Source organism: Mandrillus leucophaeus, unplaced genomic scaffold, assembly GCF_000951045.1.
Source record: "Mandrillus leucophaeus isolate KB7577 unplaced genomic scaffold, Mleu.le_1.0 Scaffold427, whole genome shotgun sequence".
Classification (NCBI taxonomy): domain Eukaryota; kingdom Metazoa; phylum Chordata; class Mammalia; order Primates; family Cercopithecidae; genus Mandrillus; species Mandrillus leucophaeus.
This window is the reverse complement of record NW_012104554.1, coordinates 2,232,928-2,242,143: the sequence shown is the minus strand read 5'-3', so window position 1 is coordinate 2,242,143 and position 9,216 is coordinate 2,232,928.

Below are 9,216 nucleotides of genomic sequence, written 5' to 3'. Positions count from 1 at the left end.
TGGGTTTCATGATTGCAATTTTCAGAGCTGGCCTCTGGATAAGGTCCTTTTTCTAGACTTTATTATGCCCTATATTTGTGTTTGTCAGGAAACTGGAGAGTTTATTCTAGGAACTAACTTGAAATTATAAGAACTTTTTTTCATCCATCAGAATAACCATTCATGAAGAGATAATGCATGCATCAGTGAAGGAAGGTTCTTAAAATGGGTCAGCCAGAAAAAGGAAGAATTAAATTGGATGGCATGATTACACAGGACGACAAAGGACACCAAAGGGGCCTAAAGGAAAGAGAGCCCGTGAAGAAACAGAACTGACCAGCATGAAGGTTGTATTTGGATGTTTAATGTGAAGCTGTATTAGATTGTCTTTTTCAGATGGAGAGAAGATGGTCCCAGTCTTCTAGGTCTGGGAAGCCAGGTTGACTATGGAGGCCATAACTCCTGTGTGGAAAAGGCTGAGGAAGCACATTTCACCATGGGAGGAAGACACACGAGTGAAGGATACACAGCAACAAGAGATATGGGAAAAGAACAAGGGTAATGAATGGTCATTAATTCATTTATTTGTCCATTCATTCATTCTACAAATACATATGGAGCACCTACTTTGTGCTACCCTCTGGGGCAGATTTTAGCTTCAGGAAGCTTACATGATAGTTGCAACCCAGAAAATGAGCAAAGCAATTGCCCATTTCTTCCTGTTTACATATCAGAGGGGTAGACGGGGTGAATGCTGTGAGAACATAGGACAGGAATGAACCTTCTGTTAGGGTCTCGTGAAAGCCCGAGTTGGTAACTTTTAAAACGAAACCTGCAAAATGAGAAGGAATCTGTCACACAAAATGTAGGAGAGAGGGAAAGGAAGAACATTTCAACAAGAGAAGTGTTTATTCTCCAAAGATGGCCAGAAACGCGACTAAGAAAAGGTCACAGGCCTCCAGGTTGCCTGGGCAGCCTCTGAGAGCCCTGTCTAGGGCGAAGTGGGAGTGAGACGGACAGAACACTGATAAGGGGACAGCTTATGGCAGGAAGTGGGGACAAGCAATGCAGGTGATTTGTTTGAGCTGGAGTGGGGGAGGATGAGCTTGGTTTTGCTATGTCAGGCCATTAGTTGGGGCGACTTTCAGTTTCCATTTGAGCCTGAGCCTGGAGTAGGTAAATTCCAGATACGCAGAAATCACGATCATGGAGTGATTCATCTCCAGTTAGCTCCCTCAAAAATTCCCCACGGTCACTATCTGACACCTTTTCCTCGGGCCTCCACCTCGCACCTCCCCTGCCCCTTCCAGAATGACTTTGTGTCATTCTTCACTGAGAATGAGGCCATCAGAGAAAGCTTTCCTCATTTCTCCCTTTTCCATCTCTTCATTTCTCTAGATCTTCTTCCTCCTGTAACCTTCCTCCACCTATCTACACTCAAACATGAACTACCAATCTGATCAAAGAATCATTATTCCTCCATTCCACAAATAACTCCACGCCAGCACTTGATCCCTGTCCTCCTTTCTCTTCTGTAACTTGTGCCACAAATTATGCGTGTTTAATTTCTCCCTCTCTACCACCATCTATTTCTCAGCCAGCTTTCTACTGAAGTCTCCCCACTTCCCAAGAGTCCCCGCTCAATCCTGCTTATACTTTCAGCCAACCTCCAACTTTCTGGAATTTGACCTCAGGGCTTCTTAGAGGTGATTGGATGGCTACTTTTAACTTCCAGTGACCCACTCACTTTATCATCTGACTTCCCAGCCTGCCTATGTGTTTTTGTCCCTGTTGAAGCCCCTGCCACCATCCCAGAATGCTGTTCTGTCACATCCCTGTCCCCTGTGGGACTGAGTACCTGCCAGGCCACTAGATCCTGCATCCCTCTCCTTGATCCTCACCTGAAGCCCAACCCTACGCCAATCTATAGAATGAACCCCAATTCAGACAAAAGAGATGTCAAGGTAACCAACTCCACCCTCTGAGACCCACGACTAGCCAAGGCTTGCCATTGCTGCACATTATATCTCTGTTGTGAGAGCCATCTTGATTCTCATGTGTGAGCCCAGTTTTGACTCTAAGACTGGTCTCTTAGTTTCATTCCTATTCATCCTATTTGTTGAGCACGTATTATGGGCCAGGCTCTGGCCCACACCTCCTACACATGATTTCCCCTCCCGTTCACAGCACGGCGATGCTGGAGAGCCCTACAGAGTCAGCAGACCCATCTTACAGAGGTTTTGAGGAATTCTTCCGAGGACACACAGCCATTCCATGGTGGAACCAGAACTTAAACAGGCATTCTGATTTTAGAGCCTTTGCTCAATAAATAGTTGTAACAGAAGAGGGTGGGGACGTGTGTGTGTGTGTGTGTATGTGTGTGTGCGTGTGTGTGTGTGTGTGTGTGTAGGGGTAGAAGGTAATGGTGGGGGAGCTGAGACCCTGCTACTCATGCCAGATTTTCTGGTCCTGATTAGCTACTGCCTGGCTGTCAGGAGCTGTTATTATCACTCACTCCCATGCTCCTGTCACTGGGCCTGTGGAAACTTGCCCTTCCTTCTGCTCTCAGTCTCCGATGCTGACAGCTATGCTGGAAAATCCCACGCTGGCCACTACCGCACTTACCAGAGGCACATTGTACGTGCTGGTCTGGACGGCTGGTCTGGACTTCCTGCCAGATCCACACATGTCCTGTGCCTGCCCCTTCACAGGGGGCCGGTCTATTTCCGGGCCAGGGCCTTTCCAGCCTGTCTCACCCCTGTGCAGGTAACAGAGCTCTTCTCTCTGCCACCACTTCCCCACGGAGTCTTTTCCATGGCTCCCCCTGACAGAATTCATGCTGCATACTCTTTGTTAACTCGTGGCATGCACTTTCTTTCTGCTTCTTTCCTCAATTTATGTGAGATTAAGTTAATATCAACCTATCTTGTTAACCCCTTCTAATATGTAATCTTTATTTTAAAATTTAAATATTTGTTATATTGAATTCAGTAACTAGAACATTCTCCTCTAAAATGAGAATGGTACAAAAACCTCAAATAAGTAAGTCTGTTGGGGAAAACAAGTCCCCCAAAGAATAAATCTATCAGGAGAGTAAAAACAATGATAATCAGAACAATGATCAATAATCACTATTGTCAAAGTGCCTGGCAATCACCAAACACCAGATTCACTGACTCTTCACTGTCCTGTAGGATGACTTCTGTGACTTGCTAAAAATAAGTATAATGGTGACAAGACTCAACTCCCAGGCTCTGACATTAAGTCCTATTGTCTTCCTAAAATGCTCTTTAAAGAGAGGATTTCTATCTCACATGGTCATCTGGATCATTTGAAAACTTCAAGCAGAAAGTCCCAAGGTCAGCATTAAATGTTTTCCAAGATTATGCATCTTCAAACAGAAACCCAAAATAACAAAAACCAGGAACCAAGACTTCCAGCTTCTCTAATGAGAGTAAGTCTTAGTTCTTTTTCCTTACTCCACAAGAAAAATTATATCTCCCAAGGGGAGTTATGGGCTTTCCAAAAGAGGTGCAAAGAGATATGAGCTTAGGAAATGAAACTTTGCTCAGCACTCTTCAGGAATGACGTTCTCCTTCCTCCCCTATAACAATGAAAGTGCACGTTCATTTTCTTACATTTTAAATTACTGAACAAAAAGGCCTAGTTTTATTTATCCTGCTGCTGCCACTATAGCAAAACTAAATGTGGGGTGCATAAACTGTTTATAAATCTTGTCTCCAACAAGAGAACTGAGTGTGCACTTTTTGAGGACCTTAGTCCATTTAGAATGATGAGAAAACTTGGGAGAAATTTTTCTCCTGATATAAGAGCTGTATAGGCCAAATGGACTTCCGTTTCTGGCCTAAATACTGTGTTTATAAAAATGGTGTGCTGTAAATAGCAAAGTATAGAAGTGAGAAATTATGCCTCTGCTGAATAAACCACACTCCCGGCCGACTGACTCCCTGCTTCTTCAAAGTGAAGACACGTTTGTTCCTGTATCTTGTGAACAACAAGCTGGGTCCATTGAAAATGCTGGATAACATTGATCTTGGGGAATAAGAAAGCAACCTCTTTGAAGGTCAGAACTGTCTTAGTTTTTAATGGATTATTGGTTGATGAATTCTTTCAAGAAATATTTCTCGAATTCCTTCTCTGTGTCAAGAACCATTCCAGGATCCAAATATACCCTTGCTTCCATTTTCTGCATCCGGGTCAGCAATCCTGCTGAAAGGTTAATTTCATTATATCACATCAGTCTCCTGCTCCAAACCTCTCCCTGGTTTCCCCCTGCACTTAGAACAAATTCCAATTCCTTCCTGCTGTGTCCAAGGCCCTGCCTTCTTCTCAGGCAGCCTCATCACCCACCTCCTTCACACTGTACCCCACCCCAGCCGCACTGGCCTTCCCACCAGGCTCATTTTCAACTCAGTGTTCTCCCACATGCTGCAGCCACTGCACGGGCACTCTCCCCGAGGCTCCTCCCTCATGGGGCTGGCATATCCTCACCTCTCAGGTCTCCACTCAAATATCACCTCCTGGGACTGGCGCGGTGGCTCATGCCTGTAATCCGAGCACTTTGGGAGGCCGAAGTGAGTGGATCACCTGAGGTAAGGGGTTTGAGACCAGACTGGCCAACATGGTGAAACCCCGTCTTTACTCAAGATACAAAACTTAGCCAGGCATGGTGACATGCACCTGTAATCCCAGCTACTGGAGAGGCTGAGGCACGAGAATCTCTTGAACTCAGGAGGCAGAGGTTGCAGTGAGCCGAGATGGCACCACTACATCCAGGCTGGGTGACAGAGCACGACTCCATCTCAAAAAATAAAAATTAAAAAATCACTTCCCAGGAGGTGATGCTTTTTCTAAATTTGCTCCTCCTTCTCTATTTTCTATCCCCTTACCCTACCCCCTTAATTTTATAAATAGTAATTATCACTCATACATCTATTTTCCTGTTTACTAATTTATTATCTATTTCCTCCAACTAGAAGATAAGACCTTTATGAAATTTGTCTTAGTTATAGTTGCATTCCCAACATCCTGAATTCAGTTCCCTGAATAAACTTTCAGGATGCCACTCACAAGACAATTCTATTATATTTTTCCCTCCTATGTTCAAAAAGCCATAGGATTTGAGGATACCATCAATTATTTTTTATTGCTACAGATTTTTGACTGTAGAAACTACAGAGAAGGGTCTCCTCACTCAGAGTATTTTTTATTTTCTCTGTGTTGCAAGCACACCCACTGTATTTGGGTCAGAAAGAAAAGGTCTTTGAGTCTGCATCTTATTTCAAATGTTGAAGAAAGAAAGTGAAACAGAAAGATTTGTTTCTTATGCCTTGAGGTTCTAATAAACTCAGTGCCCCACCTGCTCTGTGGAATCCTTTGAATGGTTTGATCTGGTTGTTAAACCTTTTCTCTCCAGCGCTGCAGAAGAGAGGAAGATTCATTTATTTCTTCAACAAACAGCTCAAATGTCACTTTTCTGAGAGGTTTCCCTCACCATGATGTCTGCAAGAATCTTCCCAGCCTCCTATCACTTTTTAGTTCATTACATTCTATTATTTTCTTCATAGTTATCATCTCTATCTAAGTGTATATTTCTATGAATGTTTTCTATATTCTCTGTCCTATTCTTCCTGGTAGAATATAAGCTTGTGGGAGCAAGAGACATGGCTTTTGTCCACTGATGGTTCTCCAGAACCTAGAGTTCCTGGCACGTGGAAAGCCCCAATAAGCAGTGGTTGAATAGATGAAGAAATGAAGCAGCATTGGCTCTGTGAAGGTTTTTATTGACAACTCCTTTCTAATTTTGTTGTTCTTGCCTTTCTGAACACTCTGCACCTGCCAGCTCTGCTCCATTGCAGGACTCCATTCTCTAAAGTTCTGTTCTTGGACATTTATGTAGTACCATGGAGCCCTTGGCTGCTTCATGATACCAAGCAGACCTAAACAACACAAGCATGTTTGTGATTATTTTATGCATTGGTATTTTGTTTCCCCAGACAACACTGTAAGCTTCCCACAGGGAAGGCATGTGTCTTAAGCCAGGAAATAGAGAAGGAAGAGAAGGCTTTGGTGGGGCAGGTGGGATGATAGCAAAGTGAGTTTTTAAGATACTGAATTTTACGTCTATAGGATATGCAGGTAGAAATGTTCAGTGAACAGTTCATGTACATACTTCTGAATGTCGGCAAGGAGGTCTAAGCTAAAATCATTAATTTGTAACCCATCAACATATGCACACTATGACTAACAAGCAGAGAAAATGCACTCAGGGAAAGTAGGAAGAAGGCTTGAGGAGATGAGCGAAGAAGGGCAGATGAGTGAAGAAGGGTTAGGTAGAAGAAGCAGGCAGGGAAGGAAGCTTGTCAGTGGTTGCAGGAGGACCAGGTGAGTGTGTCACTGAGAATGTCAAGAAAGTTGAAATTTTCAAGATGAGAGAGAATGGTCAATGGCGGCCAGTGTCACAAAGAGTCCAAGTAAAGGAAGACCAGAAACATGTCCACAGGATTTGGCAGGTGAGCCTTGCCACAGCAATTTCAGCTAAGTAATGAGAACAGAAGCCTGGCTGAGAGGGATTAAGAACGGACTTTACTGGAAGGTGAGTAATTAAACAAAGCAAGTTAAGACAATGCCCTTAAGAAGCTTAGATTTGAAGCCAGGAAGAAAGATACACCGGTACCTAAATAATAGTTGCTGAAGAAAATGTATTGGGTTTTTTACTCAAAAGTAGATTTTAAATGTACACTTGACATATGTGTGGTTTATTGTGTGCCAATTCTATCTCAATAAATGTTTTCAAAAAGCATGGTTTAGAATTTCACAAAATATCAATAACTCTTCATTTCAAATGTATTATAACATATTAAGGTATTACCTGATATCTGAAAGAGAAAAATCCATATTAAAGAAACAGAAATATGTAAAGTCATATTCTTGGTTTATAAAAAGTGAAAAGAATATGAATAGTATCAAAAGGACTCTTTTTCCTGTGGTAGATAGCAGGAAGGCATGATCATCTGGAATATGGGCCAGCATAGGGAAAGAGCAGAATTATGGAATTCTGGTTATCATTTGTAGATTACTGACTACTTATCTAAGAGGCTCCACATTGGTCTAGGTTAGGACCCAAATTAAGGTGAACTGAAACCAAATTAAAGCCTCCAGGTAAGCCCAAAGAGTTTCCTGAAAAGATGATGTCACAAAAACTTCATTTAGGGCCATAATGGGAAAAAATACATAGGGAGACAATTCATAGAGAAGGGATACCAACATCTAAACTAAACATTTTTCCTTTTTAAAAATATTTGTCCTTTTCCCAAAGGTTCAGCTATTGTCCTACCAGTGTTCTCAAAATTGAGGTGAATAAAATGCCAAGGTTTCAACGATTACTCAATAGTCAGTAGATTCAAAGATAAGATAAGTAGACAAAACTAAGAGAAATATTAACTTGGTGAAGGCTGTTTATTCAGGAAGCAGCCATCGAGAATTTTCTCTACAGTGTTTTCCCATGGAATTTTTTAAAGGACAAATAGAAAGAAAGTCAGTAGACTAAACACTGATGTGTGCAGTGCTGGACATTTCCTCAAAGCACACTTTGCCTCAGTGGATCCTTAAAATAATTCAGAGAAGGAGGCAGTGTGCTAAGGCCTTTCCCCACCTCACCCAGAGTGATATTTATCTTTGTGTTTTCACACAAACAGACCCCGAGAGGTAATAAGTTTTTCCTTTGACTCCTCTTGTTTTCCATAATATCATTCAGACAAGCACACTCTGCAGTGACTGAAAATGCAATAGAGTCAAGTAAAGCAAAGAGGACAGGAGGCATTTTGTGTCTGCTGAAATGTGTATAGTCACCTTATTCATTACAAAAGAAATCTAAGCACTAAAGATAAGTAGCATGGTTACCAACGTACTCATTAAAGAACTATACGGAGAGGCTAAGGATGTGACCATCTCATTCTAGATCGGAATTCACGACTAGAAAGGCAACATCCAGTATCTGTCACGGAATTAGTAGAGTCATCATAATGTTCTATACCCCATGACCTCAGGGCATAGAGATTGTCAAAAGTATGATGACTGATGACTCACAAGGCCCCTCAAGATATTCAACATCAATTTGGTGTCCACTGTATTACCATCTTCAGTTATTCATCACTCTTCCCATTTCCTCCCACCCAATGCTGTTTATCGCTCCTAAAATAGTAGCTAATATTTATAGAGGCCTTGCTATGTACCGAGCATTGTTCTAAGCACTTCTTGTGTCCCAAATAACTTAATTATCCCCAAAACCCTATTAGGCAGGTGATCTTCTGCTCACAGCCATTTACAGATGAAATGGCCATGACAAAAAGAGGTTAAGTAATGTTTCCAATTGGCACACAGATGGTGAGTGTAAGAGCAGAAATTCAAGCCCAAGCAGTCTGGAATCAGAGCCTTTTGTTCCCAGTCACTAGGCTATACTGCCTCCATGCTTATTTCAGGTCAGAACCATCTCCCTCCTGGAATACTACCACAGACTCCTAGCTAGTCTCCATTTATCTTACTTCTTCTCACATTATTTTTTATTATAAAAATAATATATGAATACTTTCTCCCTGTCAAATACAGTAATAATATAAATTAGATAAAATCCCATTTGGCCACCAGCTGCAATTCCAGGTTCCTCCCAGGATCAGGTATGTCTACTCCTGGATCTTTTTCTGTGTATCTATGTACCTTTAAAATACATACAGGATTGTTTGATGGTTTTTTAAACTTTTATTTTAAGTGCAGGGGTACATGTGCAAGTTTGTTATATGGGGAAACTCGTGTCATGGAGGTTTGTTGTACAGATTATTTCATCACCCAAATATGAAGCTTCATATCCATTAGTTATTGTTCCCGATCCTCTCCCTCCTCCCATCCTCTGTTCTCTGAAAGGCCTCCGTGTGTGTTGTTCCCCTCTATGTGTCCGTGTGTTCTCATCATTTAGCTCCCACTTATAAGAGAGAACATGTGGCATTTGGTGTTCTGTCCCTGAGTTACTTGGCTAAGGATAATGGCCTCCAGCTCCACCCAGGTTCCTGAAAAGATCATGATCTCGTTTTTATGGCTGCATAGTATTCCATGGTGTATAGGTACCACATTTTCTTTAGCCAAGTGTGATAGATTTTTAAAAAAATAAAAGTTATTATCGCAATCATGTTCAAATTTCATCTTTTAAATATACCTATATGT